Source organism: Ornithorhynchus anatinus, chromosome 7 (genome assembly GCF_004115215.2).
Source record: "Ornithorhynchus anatinus isolate Pmale09 chromosome 7, mOrnAna1.pri.v4, whole genome shotgun sequence".
NCBI classification, from domain to species: Eukaryota; Metazoa; Chordata; class Mammalia; order Monotremata; family Ornithorhynchidae; genus Ornithorhynchus; species Ornithorhynchus anatinus.
The window spans coordinates 58,537,873-58,563,510 of NC_041734.1; the positions used below are offsets into that span (position 1 = coordinate 58,537,873).

Sequence of the window (25,638 nt, forward strand, 5' to 3'; positions counted from 1 at the left end):
AATGGGAATGGTCAGTATCTAGACCAGCAAATAAATGACCTGGTTTGAGCAGCAGCCCTGACTTCCGATGCCGGGCTGCTGACAGACAACGTGAAGCTGAAGATCCTGGGGGAAGCAGCCCCTGGGGTCCAGGGGATAAGGGGAGCAGGGGGAGCTGAGTTGAGTGAATGGGTTTTGATGACTTTAGTTCCTCAGCCCCCTGTGCTGTTCCTCCTGGGAACTGGGAGGTTGCAAGGAGCCAGGAATTGAGTCCCAGAGCCTGAGATGAGATAGATGTCCATTAGATTTCACAGAGCTGACATTTCTCTCAGGTCAGAAATCTTAGCTGGCCTGTTTGGTAGTCTCAAGAAGGCAATTAAATTCCCTGAAACTGAGCTTTCTCGATTCCTGTCTGGCCTGGGGGCTTCGTGCAATCTGGTGGCAGACAGGGATCAACTAGACCAGAAGGCACCAGCCAGCTGGTGGAAAGGAGGAAGGGCAGGGGACCATTCCACCCTGTTGAAGTCCAGGTAAGGACCTCATGGACCCCCCAAAATGAATTCATTTGGGATATATGGAAATACTTTTGGCTTTGAATGCCAGAGGTTGTCCTTGACCATGTGAGTGGCTTGCTCTCACGCCTTCAGGAGAATGGATACCATTTTTGTTTGCTTATTCTTTCTTTCATTAATCCTAGAATGCTTCATATTTGCAGTCAGTGAATCGTATTTATTGAGTGCTTATCATGTGCAGTGCACTGCACTAAGCACTTGGTAGAGTACACTATAACAATATAACAGACACAATCCCTGCCCACACTGAGCTTTCAGTTTAGAGGGAGCAGGGATATAGACTCATATTTGCAGTCACAACAGCCTGGCTAGCTAGGGTAGCTTGTCTTTCCCAAACTCCAGGTAAGGGAGAGGTCAAGCGACTGGCAGATGTAGCTGCAGCACTCACAGCCAGTGAGCTTTTAGCTACCCAGTGGCATCCGTCTGCCAGGCAGCTCATGGTTCATGGTGGACCACTGCCTGCCCACTCTTCGAAGGGGAGAAGAAGGAAGGGAGGAGGGGGCAGGGAGGAGAGCTGAGTGTCTGGAGTGGGAGGGAAGGTGGGACGGAGAGCTGAAGGGCACAAGGAGTAACTCCTCTAGGAGCTGATGGAGGGAGTTGGGGTTGTGACTCTATTGGCGAGAGGCCCAGGAGCTGGAAGAAGCAGACTGGACTTTATTCAACTGCTGGCTCTCTCTCTCTCTCTGGTGGCCTCCAAATGGTCCAGGTCTGCCTGATTGCCCGGGGGTCAGGCCCCAAATGGTCTTGCTCAGGGCTCTCTTTGGGAATCCACGCCCAGTGGCCTAGCCCAGCCCTGGGAAAGAGCACCCAACCCCTCAAGACTCTGAGTCCAGAACCAAGCCAGCTTTTCAGGATCCTAAGCCGGAGGACAAGGCAGATATTTGCAGTCACTGTCAATGGTGACAAGAACCGTCTCAGCTGCCTCAGCAACTGTCTCAACCAGACAGCCCCGATATGAACCCAAGAGAATGACCAGAAATTAGACTGGCATTGGGCCTACAGAGGAAGAAACAATAGCAGTTTTTACCCAAGGCAAATGGCAGAAAAAAAGATAGCATAACTTACTGCAGCCTCTGGAGACAGCTGAAAGACCCCACTGGGGTCTCAGGGCAGCCAGACGAGTCAGGCCTAAGAAGAAAACACAGATTCACAGTTAGACCATTAGCACAGCGGTATTGACATAGTTGACGGAGGCACTGCTGGGCCCTGTCCTGGGAACTTGGAGATCCCACAGAGGAAATCAGAACCCAGGTCTCTGTCCCTGGGGGGGCTTATCCAGTGATTTTCTCCTCTGAGAAGGCTGCAGCCTGTAAAGGTCAAAATCTGACCTGGATGAAACTTGCATTGGGAGGAGAGACTTACTTTGAGCCAGGAAGCAGGGTCTTCTGAGAGATCTTAACTAGGTAAGCCCAGGCTGACTTCCAATGTCATTTCTGTCATCCATCTCCCTCCAGGCAGTATGTCATTAGACTCATCTCAGCCAGACTCAGAGAAAGGGTGAGAGAAAGGTGTGTCTGGTTCTTAAGATGGAAGAAGACTGAACATCCACTCTCACTCTCCATCCCAGTGACCCATCGCTCCATGTGGTCAGCATACTTTCCCTCATGTCTAACTTAAATCCCTCTTGCTGCAATTTCAGCTCACATCTTCCTATCCTTTTTCCAGATGAAATGGAGATGCAGATGGTCACTGTTTTCCTTGTAATGGAAGGTCAATTCAAATGCTCTAAATTCTGGCCCTTTCCCTCACTCCTAGCAGCGTGGCTCAGTGGAAAGAGTACGGGCTTGGGAGTCAGAGGTCATGAGTTCGAATCCCGGCTCTGCCACTTGTCAGCTGTGTGACTGTGGGCAGGTCACCTAACTTCTCTGTGCCTCAAGTTACCTCATCTGTAAAATGGGGATTAACTGTGAGCCTCACGTGGGACAACCTGATGACCTTGTATCTACCCCAGCCCTTAGGACAGTGCAAGGCACATAGTAAGCGCTTAACAAATACCAAAATTATTATTATTATTAACTCTAACTTCCTGCTCTCACAGACATCATTATCATTATCATCAGTGGTATTAGTTGAGCCCTTACTATGTGCAGGGCACTATACTTAAATGGAGGATCACTTCCCATCCAGAAGCCTCTGGGGCCTCATCCATAGTGGTAAGATGCTATCCCTTGCCCTCAATTATGGCACAAGGTAGCTGCAAAGATGTGGTGAAATCCACCCCCTATATCCCAATTATGTAGTTCCTCTGACAACTGGAACCAGTCATTTGTAAGCACCTTCCCTGGGTCCTGTCAGAGTGGGTAGTTTCTTGAATCTCCATTCTTGCATGATTGTAAAAATGATCTTACCCACCACCTGGTTTCTTGGGCCAGTGGCAGAAACTCACCTGACAGTGAACTTTAAAAACTTCCTCCAGATTCCTCACCCCTATTTAATTAATTATGGCATCTATTAAGTGTTTACTATGTGCTAAATGCTGAGGTAGGGGCAAAGCTATGAGATTGATTGCAGACCCTGCTACACAAGGGGTTCCCAATCTATTTTAATCTAGTTTTGCAGATGAGAAAATGAGACTTAGGTGCCACGGTCTGAAATTCTAGAATCTCAGTAGCCCCCTGGAAACGGCTGGTGGAACTGCTTCAAATCCCATTTTTGACCAGGTAGAAAGAGGAGACACTGGCTGCTGAAAAGGTGAAGTGGCAGGTGTAGAGGAGTGGAGAAAAATTGCACAGACTCTCCTCCCTCTCCTCCTAGACACCATCTCCACAGATCCTCGCCAATGTTACCACCGTCACTACTGTGTCTGGACTAGCCACTTCTGGGCCGGTTCCTGAGAAGGCGACGAAGCCAGGGCTTTATCAGAGCGGCACGGTTAAGTCTCAGCCAGGGGTCTTGGGCTGCCATAATTCATTCAGTTGTATTTACTGAGCATTTACTGTGTGCAGAGCACTGTACTAAGCGCTTGGGAGAGTACAATAACTGCTTAACTGCAGAAGCCTCCTTTGAGCCTGGGTCTCCAGCCCCAGCAAGCGCAGCCAAGACCGACAGAGATTCTAGTTGCTGCAGGCTTGCTAGGTCACCAACTAACATAATAAAAACTCTGCCATTTACTGAGCACTCACCGTAGATGTCAGTTTTTAAGATTGGACACAGCCCCTGCTCCACGTGGGACTCCCAATCTACATCATTCCCGTTTTACACATGAGGAACCTGAGGCTCAGGGAGGTTAAATGACTTGCCCAAAGTCACGCAAGTAGGTCTGTGTGGGAGCTGAGACTCAAACCCAGGGCTCCTGACTCCCAATCCTGTGTTCTTTCCATTAGGCCAGTAGCAGCAGCAGCAGCTATGAGCCCCATGTGGGATAGGGACTGTGGATGGCCTGATTTCTTGCAGCTACCCCAATGCATTTAGCACTGCACAGTGCTTGGCACATAGTAAGCAAGTCTGGGTAAGTGGTTAGGGAACTAATCAGAAGATCCTCAACCCTTAGGGAATGCCAGCTGGGCCAATTACAGGGTGGTACCAGAGTCACATGCTGGTGATGATAGATTTGATAGACTTGAGAAGATTAAATTAAGAAATTCTTGCAATTATTACAATATACATCTTAATTATCATCATATCATTTATTTTCTAAATATCAAACACCCCATTAATCCTCAAAGTGTATCTGCATTTTGGTATTTTTCCTGTTTGAAAACTCACCCTGGAAATCTTTTTTGGTGGCCTGGAATTAGAATTTGTATAATACACTGTGAGCACTGATTCTTTCCCTTGCTCCTGAGGACGTGCCAATCCCAAACCAGGAATTCCTTTCTTCCTCTTCCTACTCCAGTTCCTCATCAAACTGGGTCTCTTCATTCCTTCAGAGTTCACCTGAAATTCCGACCACTCCAGAAAACCCTCTGTAGATTAATTCTACATGGTTCCAGTCACACGGCAATTCCTTGGCCCTTCTAGATATGTTCCTAAATCCATATCTTAATGACTGCATATTGTTTTGCTGTGGGTTCATATCTTAATGACTACTTGTTTTGTTGTGGGTTCATATATTTCCTTTAAATGTACTTATGCTTTGGCCACTTCGCTTTTATAGTCATTTATACAGCATGTTTGTGTCCTTGGTTTTATCTCTCCCATAAGACTGTCAATTCATTGAAGCCGAGTAGTCTATCTATTCTTTTCCTAGCCCTGCAGGGCCTACACTGATTTTGCCTCCACTGACTCTGTCTACATTGGCTCTATCCATACCTACTCTGTCTAATAATAATAATAATAACGTTGGTATTTGTTAAGTGCTTACTATGTGCACAGCACTGTTCTAAGTGCTGGGGTAGATACAGGGTAATCAGTTTGTCCCACGTGAGGCTCACAGTCTTAAACCCCATTTTACAGATGAGGTAACTGAAGGACAGAGAAGTTCAGTGACTTGCCCACAGTCACCCAGCTGACAAGTGGCAGAGCCGGAATTCAAACCCATGACCTCTGACTCCCAAGCCCGTGCTCTTTCCACTGAGCCACGCTGTTTACCCACCCTGGCCAATCAATCAGCCAATCAATCAATCAGTCAGGTGCATTTGTTGAGCACTTATGGTGTGTAAAGCCCTTTACTAAGTGCTTGGGAAAGTACAACAGAGGAGGGAGATATGGTCCCTGCCCACAAGGAACTTACAGTCTAGAGGGGAAGACAGATATTAATGTAAATAAATAAACTAAAGCATGGATATGCACACAAGTGTTATGGGGGCTTAGGGAGGGGTGAATAAAGGGTGCAAATCCTAGTGCACGGGTGACGGAGAAGGGGAGAGGAAAAGAGGAAATGAGGATATAGTTGGGGATAAAGGTCCAAAAGGCCTTTCCCAATTAAGCCCTCTTTTCCCCGCCTCCCTCTCCCTTCTGCATCCTCTAGATCTGTAATCTTTGGACAACTGATTGTTGTTGATTGAGGGGTTGGCCCCATCCCCAACTTCTCAGCACTTATGTACATATATTTACATTATATATTATAAATTCCTTATTTATTTGTACTAATCTCAGTCTCCACCTCTAGACTAGAAGCTCATTATGGGACAGGAATGTATCTGTTAATTTTGTTGAATTTTATTCTCTTGGAGGAGATGTGCTTTGAACAAGGCTTTGAAGGTGGGAGAGTGAACTCCTGTCAGATATGAAGAGGGAGGGAGTTCCAAGTCAGAGGTAGGACATGGTTGAGGGGTCGCTGGCAAGATAGATGAGATTGAGGAACAGGGAGTAGGTTAGCATTAGAGGAGTGAAATGTGTGGGTTTGGGTACAGTAGAAAATCAGGGAGGTAGGAGGGGGCAAGGCTTTAAAGTGCTTTAAAGCCTGTGATAAGGAGTTTCTGTTTGATCAGAAGGTGGATTTCATCAAGAACCGCTGGAGGTTCTTGAGGAGTGGGGAAACATGGATTGAACAGTTTAAAGAAAAATGATTTGGGCAGCAGAGTGAAGTATGGACTGACGTGGGGAGAGACAGGAGACAGAGAGGTCGGTATGGAGGCTGATACAGTAGTCAAGGAGGGATAGCATAAGTGTCCAGAGAGGCTCTGTCCACAGTGACACTATTTACACTGGTTCTGCCTACAGTGGCTCTGCCCACTCTGGTTGTATCCACATTATCAGCCTACACTGGCTCTATCAACTCTGGCTCTGCTTACACTGCCTCTTTCCACTCTGCCCACTGGCTCAACCCACAGAGGGTGCTCAGTACAGAGTGGAGTCAGAAGGTCTGGGTTCTAGTCCCAGCTCTGCCACTTATCTGCTGTGTGATTTTAGGTAAGTCACTTCACTTCTCTGTGCCTCAGTTCCCTCATCAGTAAAATGGGAAGTAAGACTGTAAGTCCCCCTTTACAATATCGCCAAGATCCGCCCTTTCCTCTCCACCCAAACGGCTACCTTACTGCTACAGGCTCTGATATATCCCGGCTAGACTACTGTGTCAGCCTTCTCTCTGATCTCCCTTCCTCCTCTCTCACCCCGCTCCAGTCTATTCTTCACTCCGCTGCCCGGCACATCTTCCCGCAGAAACAATCTGGGCATGTCACTCCCCTTCTTAAACACCTCCAGTGGTTGCCTATCGACCTCCGCTCCAAACAAAAACTCCTCACTCTAGGCTTCAAGGCTTTCCATCACCTTGCCCCTTCCAACCTCTCCTCCCTTCTCTCTTTCCACCGCCCACCCCGCACGCTCCGCTCCTCCGCCGCCCACCTCCTCACCGTCCCTCAGTCTCGCCTATCCCGCCGTCGACCTCTGGGCCACGTCCTCCCGCGGTCCTGGAATGCCCTCCCTCCTCACCTCAGACAATCTAATTCTCTTCCCCTCTTCAAATCCCTTCTTAAAACTCACCTCCTCCAAGAAGCCTTCCCAGGCTGAGCTCCCCCCTTTTTCCCTCTGCTCCCTCTACCCCCCCCTTCACCTCTCTGCAGCTAAACCCTCTTGTCCCCCCTTCCCTCTCCTCCTCCCCCTCTCCCATCCCACCCCTCAACACTGTACTCGTCCGCTCAACTGTATATATCTTTACCACCCTATTTATTTTATTTTGTTTAATGAGATATACATCACCCTGATTCTATTTAGTTGCCATTGTTTTTATGAGATGTTCTTCCCCTTGACTCTATTTATTGCCACTGTTCTCGTCTGCCTGTCTCCCCCGATTAGACCGTAAGCCTGTCAAACGGCAGGGACTGTCTCTATCTGTTGCTGGCTTGTTCATTCCAAGCGCTTCGTACAGTGCTCTGCACATAGTAAGCGCTCAATAAATACTATTGAATGAATGAATGACTATGTCCCAACTTATTTACTTGTATCCATTCCAGTGCTTAGTACAGTGCCTGGCACATAGTAAGTGCTTTAAAAAAATCACAATTATTATTGTTGTTATTATTATTACAGATTATTGACAGACTGCCCCTGACTGCCCGTCTCTCCCTTCCCCATTTCCCCCCAGGGATGGATTGGACTTTCCACCCTGTCTCTGCCTACAGTGTCTCTACCCATGGAGGGTGCTCAGTACAGACTATTGACAGCCTGACCTTGACTGCCTCTTTCCCCAAAGCCCTCCAGTTCCCCCACCCCAGGATGGATTGGACTTGATCTTTCTTGTACATTGAGCCCAGCAAATCTCTGCCTCCCTTTGGAGAAAGGCTGTCTGTTCAAACATGAAATATCATGCGGCTCGAGAGTTTATTAAAAGAGAAAGGTGAATGTTGCTGATGCTCCATGACAGGCAGGTTTGTTAAACCCACGAAGCTTAAAATAGTGAGACACTGAGACGTCAGGGAGCTGGAAACTAAAATGCCGGCATCGTAAACTCAGAGGAAAGACTAGAAGAGGCTCCTTCAATCAACCTGTCCAAGGGGGGCGTTTCACAGAAAAAGCGGGGGGCTTCTTTGTCCCGCTCGTGCTGATCTCCTGCCTCTTTTCTCGGTGAGATTCACTGACCCTGTTTCACAGAGGGCAAAAAGAAAGCAGTGTGGCCATAGGAGCTGGAAGAGGAAATCAGGAGGTCTGGTTGAGTCAGGCACTGAGCCTCCCCCTTTATAGCCCCTCTCTGTGATGATTGGAAGCCTACTGGAAGAAGGGTGCTGTATGCAGAGTTAGGGGATAATAGTTTAGGGACAAGAGAATGCTGATTAACCTCAAAAATCTGCACATTCCACCCCTCTAGCACCAGTTTACTCACTGTGAGACCTTGTCTATCTCGCCATAGATCCCTTTTCCACATTCTCCCTCTAGCCTGAATCTCCCTCCCCTCCATATAAGCAAGGTCACCAATCTTTCCACTTTCAAACCATTACTAAGGTCCAAAAGGCCTTTCTTAATTAAGCCCTCTTTTTCCCACCTCCCTCTCCCTTCTGCATCCTCTAGATCTGTAATCTTTGGACAACTGATTGTTGTTGATTGAGGGGTTGGCCCCATCCCCAACCCCTCAGCACTTATGTACATATCTTTACATTATATATTAAAAATTCCATATTTATTCGTACTAATCTCAGTCTCCACCTCTAGACTGGAAGTTCATTATGGGACAAGATTGTATCCACTAATTTTGTTGAATTATATTCTCCCAAGCACTCAGTTCCCCTCTCAGGATTGCATCTGGAGAGTTTCCAGTACTCTACCAGTCTCAGCTACTACTAATAATAATGATGGTGTTCATTAAGCACTTACTATGTGCAAAGCACTGTTCTAAGCACTGGGAGGATATAAGGTGATCAGGTTGTCCCATGTGGGGTTCACAGTCTTCATCCCCATTTTACAGAAGAGGTAAAGGCGCAGAAAAGTTAAGTGATTTGCCCAAAGTCACACAGCTGACAAGCGGTGCAGCCGGGATTAGAACCCATGACTTCTGACTCCCAAGCCCATGCTCTTTCCACTAAGGCATGCTGCTTCTCAAAAATAATAATAATAATAATGGTATTTGTTAAGTATTTACTATGTACCAAGCACTATTCTAGGCACTGGATAGATGTAAGGTAATAAGGCTGTCCAACGTGGGGCACACAGTCTTAATTCCCATTTTATAAATGAGGTAACTGAGGCAAAGAGATGTTAAAGGATTTGGGTTCTAAACCTGGCTCTGCCACATGTCTGCTGTGTGACCTTGGGCAATTCACTTCACTTCTCTGGGCTTCAGTTACCTTATCTGTAAAATGGGGATTAAGAGTGTGAGCCCTGTGTGGGACAACCTGATTTCCTTATATCTATCCTAGTGTTTAGAACAGTGCTTGACACATAGTAAGCACTTAAGTACCATAATTATTAATTATTATTATTATAGCATAGCTCTGGACAACTCCAAGTGAAGTGGGCACAGACATATTTTGGGAATCTCCCTTCCAGTTGGACCGAACTACAGATAGTGGGAGAAACACCTGTTTGGGGAAGAAAGGAGGCAGAAACATTTGTCTTTCAGTTAGCGGCCACTCAGGCTTTCAGCAAACTTGCCCTCTCCCTCTGATTCCAACTCTGAGCCATTACACACACCTGGAGTGACCTTCCCTCTCCTCTTTGCAAAAGGAATCCCTCCCTTCTACACTCATCTAAAATCAACCTCTTCCATGAAGACTTCCCAGATTAACCCCACCTAACTCTAGTCATTCCAATGCCCCTCTGGCACCTATGTATGTATCTGTTAATGTTATTTTGAGTGTGTGTGTGCATTCACATGTTCTCCTGTTGTGTATTTGTTTCTATCCTGTGTGTGTTTCTTCTGGTGCTCTTCTGAGGTCGGACTACCAACTTCTGGGGATCGGAGACCATGTAATAATAACAATAATTGTGGTATTTTGTTAAGTGTACTAAGCACTGATAGATGCAAGATAATCACGTTAATCACAGTCTTTTACTTTCTCTGCTCTTTCTCCTGAGTGCCCAGTTCAGGGGTCTGCACAGACTGATAAATAATGGACTGGCTGAAGAGAGCTGAAAAAGAAAGTTTCTCGTATGGGGTTTCTTGTCCTCCCAACACACCCTTCACAGAAGATAATTTATCATAAAGTCCATTGGACTGCAATCCTCTTGAGGGCAGGGACTGTATCTTTGCTGCTGGTGTACTCTCCCAACTAGTTCATTCATTCATTCAATAGTATTTATTGAGCGCTTACTATGTGCAGAGCACTGTACTAAGCGCTTGGGATGAACAAGTCGGCAACAGATAGAGACAGTCCCTGCCGTTTGACGGGCTTACGGTCTAATCGGGGGAGACGGACAGACGAGAACAATGGCAATAAACAGAGTCAAGGGGAAGAACATCTCGTAAAAACAATGGCAACTAAATAGAATCGAGGCGATGTACAATTCATTAACAAAATAAATAGGGTAACGAAAATATATACAGTTGAGCGGACGAGTACAGTGCTGTGGGGATGGGAAGGGAGAGGGGGAGGAGCAGAGGGAAAGGGGGAAAAGAGGGTTTAGCTGCGGAGAGGTAAAGGGGGGATGGCAGAGGGAGTAGAGGGGGAAGAGGAGCTCAGTCTGGGAACGCCTCTTGGAGGAGGTGAGTTTTAAGTAGGGTTTTGAAGAGGGAAAGAGAATCAGTTTGGCGGAGGTGAGGAGGGAGGGCGTTCCAGGACCGCGGGAGGATGTGACCAGGGGTCGACGGCGGGATAGGCGAGACCGAGGGACGGTGAGGAGGTGGGCGGCAGAGGAGCGGAGTGTGCGGGGTGGGCGGTAGAAAGAGAGAAGGGAGGAGAGGTAGGAAGGGGCAAGGTGATGGAGAGCCTTGAAGCCTAGAGTGAGTTTTTGTTTGGAGCGGAGGTCGATAGGCAACCACTGGAGTTGTTTAAGAAGGGGAGTGACATGCCCAGATCGTTTCTGCAGGAAGATGAGCCGGGCAGCGGAGTGAAGAATAGACCGGAGCGGGGCGAGAGAGGAGGAAGGGAGGTCAGAGAGAAGGCTGACACAGCAGTCTAGCCGGGATATAACGAGAGCCCATAATAGTAAGGTAGCCGTTTGGGTGGAGAGGAAAGGGCGGATCTTGGCGATATTGTAGAGGTGAAACCGGCAGGTCTCGGTAACGGATAGGATGTTTGGGGTGAACGAGCGAGAGAGACGAGTCAAGGATGACACCGAGATTGCGGGCCTGAGAGACGGGAAGGATGGTCGTGCCATCGACGGTGATAGAGAAGTCTGGGAGAGGACCGGGTTTGGGAGGGAAGATGAGGAGCTCAGTCTCGCTCATGTTGAGTTTTAGGTGGCGGGCCGACATCCAGGTGGAGACGTCCCGGAGGCAGGAGGAGATGCGAGCCTGAAGGGAGGGGGAGAGGACAGGGGCGGAGATGTAGATCTGCGTGTCATCTGCGTAGAGATGGTAGTCAAAGCCGTGAGAGCGAATGAGTTCACCGAGGGAGTGAGTGTAAATGGAGAACAGAAGAGGGCCAAGAACTGACCCTTGAGGAACTCCAACAGTTAAAGGATGGGAGGGGGAGGAGGCTCCAGCGAAGGAGACCGAGAATGACCGGCCAGAGAGGTAAGAGGAGAACCAGGAGAGGACAGAGTCTATGAAGCCAAGGTGAGATAAGGTACAGAGGAGGAGGGGATGGTCGACAGTGTCAAAGGCAGCAGAGAGGTCAAGGAGGATTAGAATGGAGTAGGAGCCATCGGATTTGGCAAGAAGGAGGTCATGGGTGACCTTAGAGAGAGCAGTCTCGGTAGAGTGGAGGGGACGGAAGCCAGATTGGAGGGGGTCTAGGAGAGAATGGGAGTTAAGGAATTCTAGGCATCGATTGTAGACGACTCGTTCTAGGATTTTGGAAAGGAAGGGTAATAGAGAGATAGGGCGATAACTGGAGGGGGAAGTGGGGTCAAGAGCGGGTTTTTTTAGGATGGGGGAGACGTGGGCATGTTTGAAGGCAGAGGGGAAGGAGCCCTTGGAGATTGAGTGGTTAAAAACAGAAGTTAAGGAAGGTAGGAGGGCAGGGGCTATGGTTTTAAGAAGGTGAGAGGGAATGGGGTTAGTATGGAGCTCTGGATGCAGCAAATACTAGTGATCGATTGATAAGAAGAACTGCGCTCAATTACTGATGATCAGCCACAGGCCTGAGAGTTAGTGGACCTGAGTTCTAAACCCTACTCTACTAGCCTTGGGCAAGTCACTTAACTTTTTTCTATGCCTTATTTTCCTTATCTGAAAATGGAAATTCAATGTATGTTCTCCATTTTACTTAGACTGCGAAGGTTAGGAACTCACAGTCTAGGAGAGAACAGGTAGCTGTTGAACAATGTCATTTATCTACCCCAGCGGTTAATACAGTGCTTGGTCTATAATAAACGCTTAACGAATACCTCAGTTATCATTATCAGAGAGATCAGGATAATGTGGATGATTGAATTCCACAGATAAAGATTCACTTGATCCAGGCATTCCAACCTGGCCTCGCACACAGCATTTCCCAGATCAACTCTGATTGACTCACACCCAACTGATTTGAGTTTTGTCTCTTTCTGTTTCCAATCCTTCCCCCGGAGGAGAATCCAGTGAACAGTAGAAGGCTAAAAGGAAGCTGTAGGAAAAATATTGAACTCCAGGAGCAAGGCAAGGAGAAGCCAAGAGCTTGGATAATTTGTACGTCGGATCACCAGCCCTGGATAACTGAGAGTCCCCCTCTGGACTGCAAGCTCATTGTGGGCAGAGAACTCTGTTATACTGTACACTCCCAAGCACTTAGTATGGTGCTCTGCACACAGTAAGTGCTCAATAAATACCACTGATCGACTGATTGAGTTGACTGGCCAGGAAGAGTTCTGATTCTCATGGCAGGAGGGTGAGTAGAAAGGGTGAGACGGTGACGTCGAGGGGATGGGCCAGCTCCTCTTTCAGAGCTGTAAGGGCACAGATCTTAGACTGCAGACCTCAGGCCAGAACTGCACCTCTTCCTGCACACAGTCTCCTGTTTGGTTCATGGGAAGGAACAAAAAGGCCTTAATTAATCACATCCCACTCAAATGAGGCCAAGGGCACCTAGGATAAAATGCTGTACTTACTGCTGTCTTTTCTGAATTATTCGCCTTCCAAACCCTTCACAGCACCCCTCTTACCAGCCCAATCCCCTCCCACACGCCTGCCCCATGAACCCGAGGCTTAGATGACCCCCAACTTAGAGTTGCCTAGCCTGGAAGGATTCTGCTGAGATGATCTCATCCAAACCCGTCTCCATGCGGGAAGGAACCAACTGGGCCCAGAGAGGTGGGGAAGAAGTTCTGGTTCTCCCATCACCAGGAAAGGATGGGGAGGGCCTCCCTCAGGCTCCATCTCTACTGCCCGTCAGCCCATCCTAACTAAAGTCTCTCCACTGCAGGCTCAACAATTTCCTCTTCCCAAAGTAGCAGGAGGTATTTAGGTTAAATGCAGGTAGAACCTTTTGGCCACAGGGACAGCGAGGGATTAGTCCCAAGTGAGTTTGTGTTTTCATCTTTTCCCTGGGGTGTCAAAAGAGCTGGCTTCTAATCTCAGCTCTGCCAGTTTCTTGCTGTGTGATCTTGGGCAAGTTACTTTACTTGTGTACCTCAGTTTCCTCAACTGTAAAATAGGGTTAAATACTTGTTCTCCTTCCAATTTAGACTGAGCCCCATCCAGGACAGGGACTGTTCCCAACCTAATTAACTCGTATCTACCCCAGTTCTTAGAACAGTGTTTGACCCGTAGTAAGCATTTAACAAATACCATTAAAAAAACCCTCCAAGCAAGAAGAGTCCACAACTTCTGCTGAACTTCTGTTCCTGTGTCTCATCACCCTGTCTGTCAGAAAGTTCTTCCTGATAGCTAACCTCAATCCTTCCTGCTGCTATTGAAGGCCATTTCATCTTATTTTGTCACCGATGGGGGTGGACAACAGTGGAAAAGGAATCCAGAGTCAAATCACATGGCAAGTCACTGGTTGTCAACAAGAGAGGAGTCCAGATCTCCAGTGCCCCAGGCTAATGGGTGTGTTCCCTGAGCAGAGGGCCAGGGGCCGTGCAGGAGCCATACGCCCTTGCTAGGGATTGCGGGAATGTCTCATTGCCCACCTGGCCTCTCAGGAAAACCAAGTCAATCAGTTAATCAATGGCATTTATGGAGTACTTACTGTGTGCACAGCACTGTACTAATCGCTCGAGAGAGTACAGTAAAATAGACGTGAACTCAGGAAGGTATGTTGAGATCTTCAGTGAAAAAACCCCTCACAGAGTGATAAGCCCCGAAATAAACCTAAAACGTCATAATGATAACTTTGGTATTTGTTAAGCATTCTCTAGGTGCCAAGCATTTTACTAAGTGCTGGGGTAGATCTAAGATAATCAGGTTGAAACAATCGCTATCCCTCATGGGGCTCACAGTCTAAGAAGGAGGGAGATGGGTATTAAATCCTCATTTCACAGAGGAGGTAGCTGAGGAATAGAGAAGTGAAATGATTTGCCCAAGGTTCCACAGCAGATAAGTGATGGAGCTGGGATTAGAACCCATGTCCTCTGACGGCCAGGCCCATGCTCGAAAGAGCACTAGGCTGTCATGCTTTTTCAAACTTTGTACTTAATGCCTTCCCCACCTTGTGTCAGACACCTACTGCCCCAGGGGTCTGGGCATTGTTCAGGCCTGGGGGCGATGGGGGGGTGCTCTCTGCAATCATGATGATGCAACCGCCATTCACCATACTGCTTTGGTCCAAACGTGGAGCGACCCCCATCCTGGGCAGGAGGATCTGGGCCCACCAAGTCATTGGAGTCAGACTCAGAAGGAACTGAATTCTAATCCCAGCTCCACCTCTTGTCTGCTGTATGACCTTGGGCAAGTCACTAAGCTTCTCTGAGCCTCAGTTACCTCATTGGTAAAATGGGGATTAAGACTATGAGCCCCATATGGGACAAGGACTATTTGCTTGTATCTACCCCAGCGCTTAGAACAGTGCCTGGCACATGGTAAGCACGTAAAAAAATACCGCAATTATTTATGATGATTACTATTATTTGAGGGCTCAGCACTGACCTACCCAAACCCCAGCCCTGAAGACCTCTGGCTCACCCAACTCACCCCTTGGAATGGAAGGTGGCGGGAGATAACCTTGAAATCACTCGGACCTCCAGATGGAAGGGCCCTCATCTTTTCTGCTTCCCCCTTGCAGGACCAGTCTTACTCCAATCCAGACCAGTGGCCCACTGTTCCCACTCCCCAGGGACTTAGCCTCTCTGGAAACTCTTCTGGACCTCTAACTTAAGTTCCTCCTATTGCAATTGAGCTCCACTCCTTTTGTCTGTCCCTGGAGAAGATGGAGAATGGTTGGTCACCAACATCTTTAAAAACAGTCCCTGATTTTTCTCTTCTCTGGACTAAATAGGGGATGTGAGATCCAGAGACAGCAGGGAATACTGCATCTGATGTCAGCACATCTCAGTGGCCAGTTGGGAAAAGATTTCCCTCCAGCCTCTTGAGCCCTGAGGGTGGGTGGAATGGCAAGGAGCATTCTCTCCAGTGGTGACTTCCTCGGTCCAACTGTTGTAGAGAAAAGGTGGCAGGACAGAGATCTGAGAAGCAGCCGAGGATGGTGAAGAAGAGAAGGAGGAGGACAATGAAGGGGGAAAGGAAGAGAAAAAGCAGACTAGCCTAGTGGATAGAGCAATAGAGCATGAGCCTGGGAACCAGAAGGACTGGATTCTACTCCCAGCTCCGTCACTTGTCTGCTATGTGACCTTGGACAAATCACTTAGCTTATCTGTGCCTCAATTACCTCATCTGTAAAATGGGGATTAAGACTACGAGCCCCATGTGGGACAGAGATTAGGTCCGACATGATAAACTAGTATCTATCCCAGAGCTTAATACAGTGTCTGGCACAGAGAAAGTGCTTAAACAACACCATTAAAAAAAAAAAGACCAGCAAAGAGCTTGCTGTCATCCTACTCTCTCCTGTACCATTCAAAATGCCTCCGTCCGCCAGTGCATCCCAAGCGAGTTGGAGGCAGCAACATTTTGCATAAGGATGAGTCTGGGCTGGTGCAGAAAGCGGGAATAGAATGGGATTTGAGTCTCATGGTGATGATGGGCTGGGGGAGGGAGAGAGGAAGGCAATCTGTCTGGGAGCAGCTTGCAGCCCTGAAGGAACAGCTTCAGCTGCCAAGCATTTGGGGGATGTTAACTGAGCAGCCCGGTGGATGATTTGAATTCAGGCCAGACCGGCTGTGCCCCGTGGCTCAGAGAGAGACTCTCCTGCTGGAGGTGTCCGGGAGCTCTGGTTCCAGTTGTCCCCTGGCAGGAAGGGGGGCTCAGTGGGGGCATCTCCCCTCCATAAAACCACCTTGCATTCGTTGAGCACTTTCACACTTCCTTGTTATCTAATTTTGTTCTCAAAATATCCCCGGAAGGTAGAGACAGGAATTATTAGCCCTACTTTACAGATAAAGAAATTGAGGCACAGAGGTTAAGTGACTTCTCTGAGGTCACACAGCTGACTAGTGGGAGAACAGGGCAAAAGACTCAAGCTTCCCAAATCCCAGAGCTCTGCCCTTTCCACCAGACTGATCCTTCCTCCATCATGTCCATGGCCCATATGGGCTGAGAAAGAAGAAATGGCCACTTTGCAGAGGTGACTTCAAATTCCATCCCATCTCTTACCTGTTTCCCTTCTTCACAGGTAATGATGCTGACAATTTGGGGGTCCAAAAGAATACTGCTTCTACCTACCTAGTATTGGCCTTCCCAGGATCTAGGAGTTCAAATGAGCAAATTCCACCTAAGAAACGCCTTGGGCATTTACCCTTGGTTTGAATTTCCCAAATGGTTAATGATTTAATTGAAGGGGGAAAAGCCTGTTCTGTAACCTCAGAATTACTATATCCCCCTGTATGCTCCCGAACACTTAGTGCAGTGTTCTGCAAAGAGTAAGTGATCAGTAAGTACCAGTGATTGATTAATTGCACAGGCTGGGAGGCCCTTAGAGCAGCCATCTTGTCTCTTCTTCTGCCTCCGCACTGGACAGCTTCTAATCTAGTCCAGAGTCCAAGTGGCTTTTCCACCTTAAAGGGATAGTGAACGTTTTAAACCATCCATTTCCAGCCCCAAGTATCCTTCCCACTTGGGAAGTTCTTCCATGGTGTCTAACTTGGAGAAGAAGCATGGCCTCCAGAGGACAGGTCTGGAGGTGGAAGCAACTGGGTTCTAATCCTGGCTCCAGCACTTCTCTGTTGTGTGACCTTAGGCAAGTCATTTCACTTCTCTGGGCCTCAGTTAACTCATCTGTAAAATGGGGATTAAGACTGTGAGCTCTATGTGGGAGGGGGACTGTGACCAACCATTACCTTGTATCTACCCCAGCACTTTCAATAGTATTTATTGAGCGCTTACTATGTGCAGAGCACTGTACTAAGCGCTTGGGATGAACAAGTCGGCAACAGATAGAGACAGTCCCTGCCGTTTGACGGGCTTACGGTCTAATCGGGGGAGACGGACAGACAAGAACAATGGCACTAAACAGCGTCAAGGGGAAGAACATCTCGTAAAAACCGATGGCAACTAAATAGAATCAAGGCGATGTACAATTCATTAACAAAATAAATAGGGTAACGAAAATATATACAGTTGAGCGGACGGGTACAGTGCTGTGGGGATGGGAAGGGAGAGGTGGAGGAGCAGAGGGAAAAGGGGAAAATGAGGCTTTAGCTGCGGAGAGGTAAAGGGGGGATGGCAGAGGGAGTAGAGGGGGAAGAGGAGCTCAGTCTGGGAAGGCCTCTTGGAGGAGGTGATTTTTAAGTAAGGTTTTGAAGAGGGAAAGAGAATCAGTTTGGCGGAGGTGAGGAGGGAGGGCGTTCCAGGACCGCGGGAGGACGTGACCCAGGGGTCGACGGCGGGATAGGCGAGACCGAGGGACGGCGAGGAGGTGGGCGGCAGAGGAGCGGAGCGTGCGGGGTGGGCGGTAGAAAGAGAGAAGGGAGGAGAGGTAGGAAGGGGCAAGGTGATGGAGAGCCTTGAAGCCTAGAGTGAGGAGTTTTTGTTTGGAGCGGAGGTCGATAGGCAACCACTGGAGTTGTTTAAGAAGGGGAGTGACATGCCCAGATCGTTTCTGCAGGAAGATGAGCCGGGCAGCGGAGTGAAGAATAGACCGGAGCGGGGCGAGAGAGGAGGAAGGGAGGTCAGAGAGAAGGCTGACACAGTAGTCTAGCCGGGATATAACGAGAGCCCGTAATAGTAAGGTAGCCGTTTGGGTGGAGAGGAAAGGGCGGATCTTGGCGATATTGTAGAGGTGAAACCGGCAGGTCTTGGTAACGGATAGGATGTGTGGGGTGAACGAGAGGGACGAGTCAAGGATGACACCGAGATTGCGGGCCTGCGGGACGGGAAGGATGGTCGTGCCATCCACGGTGATGGAGAAGTCTGGGAGCGGACCGGGCTTGGGAGGGAAGATGAGGAGCTCAGTCTTGCTCATGTTGAGTTTTAGGTGGCGGGCCGACATCCAGGTGGAGACGTCCCGGAGGCAGGAGGAGATGCGAGCCTGAAGGGAGGGGGAGAGGACAGGGGCGGAGATGTAGATCTGCGTGTCATCTGCGTAGAGATGGTAGTCAAAGCCGTGAGAGCGAATGAGTTCACCGAGGGAGTGAGTGTAAATGGAGAACAGAAGAGGGCCAAGAACTGACCCTTGAGGAACTCCAACAGTTAAAGGATGGGAGGGGGAGGAGGCTCCAGCGTAGGAGACCGAGAATGATCGGCCAGAGAGGTAAGAGGAGAACCAGGAGAGGACAGAGTCCGTGAAGCCAAGGTGAGATAAGGTATGGAGGAGGAGGGGATGGTCGACAGTGTCAAAGGCAGCAGAGAGGTCAAGGAGGATCAGAATGGAGTAGGAGCCATTGGATTTGGCAAGAAGGAGGTCATGGGTGACCTTAGAGAGAGCAGTCTCGGTAGAGTGGAGGGGACGGAAGCCAGATTGGAGGGGGTCTAGGAGAGAATGGGAGTTAAGGAATTCTAGGCATCGATTGTAGACGACTCGTTCTAAGATTTTGGAAAGGAAGGGTAGTAGGGAGATAGGACGATAACTGGAGGGGGAAGTGGGGTCAAGAGCGGGTTTTTTTAGGATGGGGGAGACGTGGGCGTGTTTGAAGGCAGAGGGGAAGGAGCCCTTGGAGATTGTACTTAGTTCAGTGACTGGCATATAGTAAGTGCTTAACAAATATCACAGTTATTATTAATCTAAATCCTTCCAGCCTCTGAATCCCATTCTCTCTACCCCAGTCCTTAATGAGATGGAGAAACAAGCAGTCCTCTTCCAGAGGTGTGAGTGTCCCTCCCCTCCTCCTCTCCTTCTCCTCCACTGGCCTCGCCTCAGGGAAGCCGAGTGCCAGGGAAGTGCTGCAGAAAAAGGACTTCAGTGAAGGAGAAAACTATTCAATAGTCCACAGAGACCTGAATCCTTCCTCTTTCTCTGAATCCTGATTAAAAATTCCTCTCTTTCAGAGTCCCTGTTGGAGTCATCTTGCAGCAGCTCTCGGTAGTCTGTCGCTCATGGGCTTTCAGATGGACTGAAAACCTCCATCCCTCTGGAGAGCTGGTACAGAGAGGTAGCTAAGAGCCACACAATGCTTGCAATTTCCCAGGCACTGGAAGATGCAAAACCGATCCATCTGCCTGTTCTCTGGGACACAAAGGGTTATTTAATGCAGTAAAGCTTTAGACTACACACACACACACACACACACACACACACACACACACGGGTTTTTGACATCTTGCTTCCTTTTCACTCTCTGTTCTTCCCTAACATCCCAAAGTCAAATTTATTTTCCATCCTTTTCCACTAGGCAAATATTGACTTTCCTTCAGTCTGTATTTCAAATGGAACAGATATCAATGTGCTGCTCTGTTGTTTACCTCCCCTTACAGGACATCTGAGCTGTCAGCAGGAAGACCCAGGGAATAACCCTTTGTTAAAAATGCCAGTGGCTCAGATCTGAGACTTAGTAAGAAATTTGTGAAGCATTCACAAATCTTCCTGACCACATCTTCACCCAAAATCTCTCTATCTCCCCACCCCTCTCTTTTTCTCTCTCTATATATATGTACCTATATGTACATATATACATATCTATTCATGAGTGTACATACACACGCACACTTTCCCCCTCTGCCTGGTACCCAAGTAAATCAGGATGAAATAGTGCCTGAGGAGCAGAAAGTGGGACTGACCAAAAGCAGAAAGTGAAACAGATCAGGCTTCACTCTCTGACCTCACTGAAACTCCAGAAAGGGAAAGCAAATAACACATAATAGAATAGAGGATGACAAGTGTTAATTCAGTTACTGTCAGGCCCCCGGAAGCTCTTAAAATCAATGTGTTCACTTTGTCTGGTTAACTTGGTCGCGTCCAACTGGGGGTCAGTCATTGTAGGTCTGGCCCAGGCTTCCCCTCCGTAGAGACAAATGTTGCCCCTAATACCATAATTATTATTATTATTGATCCTCCATTATTATGTTGGACATAGAAGGGAGGTTCTTGGAGGAAGAGGCCCTGTTTTGATGAGAGGACTTGAAAATAGGTTATTTAAGGATAATCTTCCACCCCTGTTTATCTCTAATTTCAGTTGGATATGAGAATTTGAGGCTGCGGTGTATATGTAAAAGGTGCAAAAACTGAAGTTTCATCCCAGCTTTTCCACTGACCTGATGAGTGACATTGGGTCTCAGTTTCCCCATCTGTGCAATGAAGTGAATCACTGCTGACCCTTCCTACTTCCCAGGGACAGTGGAAGGGCAATTGATGTGAAATGCATTGGGAAATTAAGGGACATGATGGGGAAATGATTTGGCACACCTGGCGGTCTTAAAGCAGGCTCCCTGGACTCCCAGCAATGACTTGGGAGATATGGCAACATACATTACAGCCTCCCTGCTGCTACAGAGGAGTAGGATTCTTTGCTTTTTGAGACTGGAACAGGAGAGCTAAGTTCAATAAAATCAATGAATGATTGATCCTTCCCCCCGAGGAGTTTGCAATCTAGTTGGAAAGACAGGTACTAAAATAAAATGCAGACAGAAGGAAGCAATAGAATATAAAGCTAAATACTGGTGCTACCAGGGAATCAATCATTCAGTCATATTTATTGAACACTTTGTGTGTGCAGAACACCACACTGAGCATTCGGGAGAGTACAATATAACAGAGTTGGTAGACAGGTTCCCTGCTCACAACAAGCTTACAGTCTCAAGGGAAGGGTGAGTACACAAATGCTTAGGTGACTCTGAAAAACCCTGAATGGATCAGGTGATCATCTGCTGGGAAAAAGGAATGGATCAGGTGATCATCATCATTGTTATTGCTGTACTATTATGGTATTCGATCTCCATTTTAGTTGAGGGAACAGAGGCACAGAGAAGTTTACTGATTTACCTAGGGTCACACAGCAAGCAATTGGCAGAGCTGCGTTTAGAACCCAGGTCTTCTGAATCTTAGTCCCGTGGTCTTCGCACTCAGCCACGCTACTTCTCATCTGCTGGGAGAACGGGTCTGAAAAATGCAACCACTTGAGGCCTCTCCTGTTCCAGAATTCTTGGAGTCCTGACTTTGCCACAAATTTACTGGGTGACCTTGGGCCAGTTACTTCACTTTTCTCCTCCAGTGGCATCGTCAGTCTCTCCCCTGCAGAGTATTCTACGGCAAAAACTTTCAAGCATCAGTTCACTCTTTATTTAGAATCCCACCCCATGTTTATCCTTACTACCACCTTCAGGCCTCTCCTGCACTCCAACTTGCTACAAATGACATGGATGACTCTGATTTTGCAGATTTTCTGCCCCAACTCCAGATTCTCAGGTCACAGCTTTCTGACTTGCCGGGGTGGACCTGAGGCCTCCGGCTGGTCGCTGAGTCAGGAATTTAATTGGCCTATGGTTCTAGCTCTGGGGTTTCCTCATGAGTATTAGTGTCACCTCCAGCCTCGAGTACCAGTTCAACTGAAAAAAGATCTGGGAGTCACAGTGGACCCCAAAGCAAACCGTGTATCAGCAAAGTTGTGCTATTGCAAAGAAAAAGAAGATCTTGAGAGAAATCCATCAGGCATGATCTTAGAGGATAATCACAAAAGACCTGAAGACTAGGTTCCCTGAGGGAAAGGTTAAAAGAATTGGATTTATTCAACTTGTAGAAGAGAAAACACATTAGGGGTAAGAAAGGGCTTCCTAAGCTTTTGGGTTTCTTTTTTTTCAAGCTATGAATAGTTATTTAAAAGAGTATGATGACAGTTTTATTTTCCAGATTCGCTGAAGCCAGTTGAATAGCAAACAGCTTACACTGCAGTAGGAGGGACTGCAGGTAGCATCAGTTACAATATTGAGGCACATTGGCCAAAGGAAAACTGGAACACCTGCTCCTGGGAGAGTTTTTTTAATCCAGAAAGACCTCCATCTCATTGAGGGACGTTTGAAAGGAGGCGGGGGATGGACATGATGATCTCAGAAAGACCCTTTGGTTTTTTAATAACAATCACAACGATGATGATAATGGTATTTGTTAAGCGCTTACCGTATGCCAAATCCTGGGCTAAGCACTGAGGAGGATAAAAGGTAATCAGCTAATCAATCAATCAAAGGTTTTTATTGAGTGCTTACTATGTATTAAATGCTTGGGAGCTAATCGGGGATACTGTGTCTTTCCCTCGGGGGCTCAAGGGATTGTTAGTGATTATAAGCCCAGGTAGTCCCAGAGTTGACTCTCTGAAATCTGACTCTCTGCCTGCATGAGGGGAGCGGGTGGGGGTTGGACGGGTGAGCCAGCTAGGCCCCTAACCATCACTGATGATCACGATCTGAGTCGCTTGGCATTAATGTGGCAGAGATTCCGTGGGAAGAGTCGATTAGATTTCCAGGCACACAGCCGACTTCTGCTAGATGCCCTCATTAGAGGACACCTCCCGGGGGTTCTCAGGGGCCGACCTTCCCCCAAATCCCCAGGAGCCCGACAGATCTAGCATGATTGCTTCGCTGCCTCGCCCTCCTCCTCCTTCTCCCCATGCAGGCCATCGGGCAGGCTCGGCTATGATGTCACCACCACGGAGGGGGGCGGAGAGAGGGCCCCTGGCCCCATCCTGGAAATCGCTAAGCACCTTACAGACCTCATTTTGTCATCCTCGCATCCTCAGAGGGTAGTAGGTAAAGGCCATTATCCCCACTGGCTGAAGGGAGAAACTGAAGCACTTAGCAGTGATTTAGCCGAGGGAAAGCCATGCAGCCAAGTCAGTGACCTCGGGAGACAACCCAGGAGTCCTGCTGGCTAGTCACTCTTTTATGGCAAAATCCCTTTCCAGCCCCAACACACCTTACAGTGGCGGGATCCCCTAAAGCTCTAAGGGAGCTATTTCTTAAGAGAATCCTCACTCATATCCCGGCCTCGGGTCTGCCCAAACCAGTAGTGATGGCAACGGAGTGTCACCTGAAGGGCTGGAAGTTCTAATCTTCTCCCTCCCACTAAATTACTGTGGGACATCTAACAGGTCCCTTAACTACTCTGAGCTGCCATCCACCTCTCTGTAAAATGGGATCTGAAATATCAATAGGTCTCCTGGGTAATGACCAGTAAAGAGAATAGAAATATTCCTTAAAAAACACAGAGACAAAGCGTGGCCTAGTGGGAAGAATATAGGCCTGGGAGTCAGGGGACCTGAGGTCTAATCCTGGTTCACCACTTGTCTGATAGGTGACCTGGGGCAAGCCAGTTAACTTTTCTGTGACTCAGTTTCCTCATCTGCAAAATGGGGTTTCACTGTTCTTCCTCTTACTTTGACCAAAAGCCTTGTATAGGACGGGGACTTGACCCAACCTAGTCATCTTATATAATAATAATGTTGGTATTTGTTAAGCACTTACTATGTGCAGAGCACTGTTCTAAACGCTGGGTAGCTACAGGATAATCAGGTTGTCCCACGTGAGGCTCGCAGTTAATCCCCATTTTACAGATGAGGTAACTGAGGCACAGAGAAGTCAAGTGACTTGCCCACAGTCACACAGCTGCCACGTGGCAGAGCTGGGATCTAAATCAGTACTTACCGTGGGGCTTGGCAATCATTGAATCGATATTTATTGAGTGTTTACCATGTGCAGAGCACTGATCTAAGCACTTGAGGGACTGCAATAGAACACAGTTCGTAGAAACGCTCCCTGTCCAAAAGAAGTTTACAGTCTCATAGTCAGCTCTGAACAAGTACCTCAATTATTATTGCTATTATTAAGGATTGGAATTAGTGGAGCAACATCGCTCCCTTTTTACCAACAAGGAGGCCTGGAATTTCTAGCACTAGCCCTTAATGCTTCCAATCTCTCCTACTTCATTTGTCCTCCCCAAGTCTTGGCATTACTCACAGTCGTTCACAGCCCCACCCCACACTACAACCCATTAGATCGCTGAACTACTTTCTGATGCAGTTTTCAGAACTCCGCCGTTACTAGCTCCACCCTATCCGCCTGTCAGTCAGTCGGTCAATAGTATTTCATGGCTCAGTGGAAAGAGCACGGGCTTTGGAGTCAGAGGTCATGGGTTCAAATCCCGGCTCGGCCATTTGTCAGCTGTGTGACTTTGGGCAAGTCACTTAACTTCTCGGTGCCTCAGTTACCTCATCTGTAAAATGGGGATTAAGACTGTGAGCCTCTCGTGGGACAACCTGATTCCCTTGTGTCTACCCCAGCGCTTAGAACAGTGCTCGGCACATAGTAAGCGCTTAACAAATACCAACATTATTATTTATTGAGCACTTACTATGTGCAGTACACTGTACTTGCGAGAGTACAATATAACAAAATAACAGACACATTCCCTGCCCACAGTGTGTTTACAGTTTAGAGGAATCTGTCCCCTCTGATTCAGCCCAGTTGGTCCTCCCCTGGCCTTCTGGACCAGAACCTTTAGCTCTGAGATTTTATCTAAACCAGTCTTTATACCTGAAATAGCCTCCTTGCTCTTCCCTGCCATTCACCCCCGACCCCTTTCCCCGGGTTTCTTTTACTCAGCAGCTCAAGGCTCCCACCTCCAGAAAAGCCTTCCCTCTATCAGTTCTCCACCTCTTACTCTCTCCTGCACCACATTCCAGCTTGTATTCTTTATTCCTCTAAGCTAACCTAATCATTTTGTCCCATTCTTGTCTCTCCTGCTTCCCAGCCACTGCTCACACTGCTCCTCCTGCCCAGAACTCTCTCCCCCTTCAAATCTGCCAATCCCCAACTCTCTCCATCTTCAACACCCTTTTGAATTCACATCTCCTCCAGGAGACCTTCCTGGATTAATTTTTCTTCTCCACCCAACTACCACCTCAGTACTTCTTGCACCAATTACAATTTATGCATTCCCACCCAACTTTTGAAGACAGCATCTATTTAAGCATTTTTTCATCTACATATCCATTTTTCTTTCTCTTCTTCTATCTGTCTTCTCCCATGAGATTATAAAATCCTTGAGGACAGGGATTTTGTCTTCCACATGCCTGGTACGGTGGTCTGCACCCAGTAGTTGCCCAATAAATACTATTGATTGATTACCACCATCCACTCCCCAGCCCAACAATATAAATTATGATCAAACTCCCCTAAAGTTCTTCATGTCATTATTGTGCGCATGTGAGTGTATGCTTG

General features: G+C 47.9%; 1 protein-coding gene across 2 annotated transcripts in view; it reads right to left on the reverse strand.

The window, feature by feature from the left end:
• The window catches only part of SYT2 (synaptotagmin 2), a 150,294-nt gene that overhangs the window by 32,933 nt on the left and 91,723 nt on the right, over positions 1–25,638 (reverse strand). For both annotated transcript variants that reach the window (XM_029069238.1, XM_029069239.2), the window contains one exon: positions 1,617–1,679. The gene's annotated coding sequence lies outside the window, so the exon portion shown is untranslated. The remainder of the gene's footprint in view (positions 1–1,616; positions 1,680–25,638) is intronic.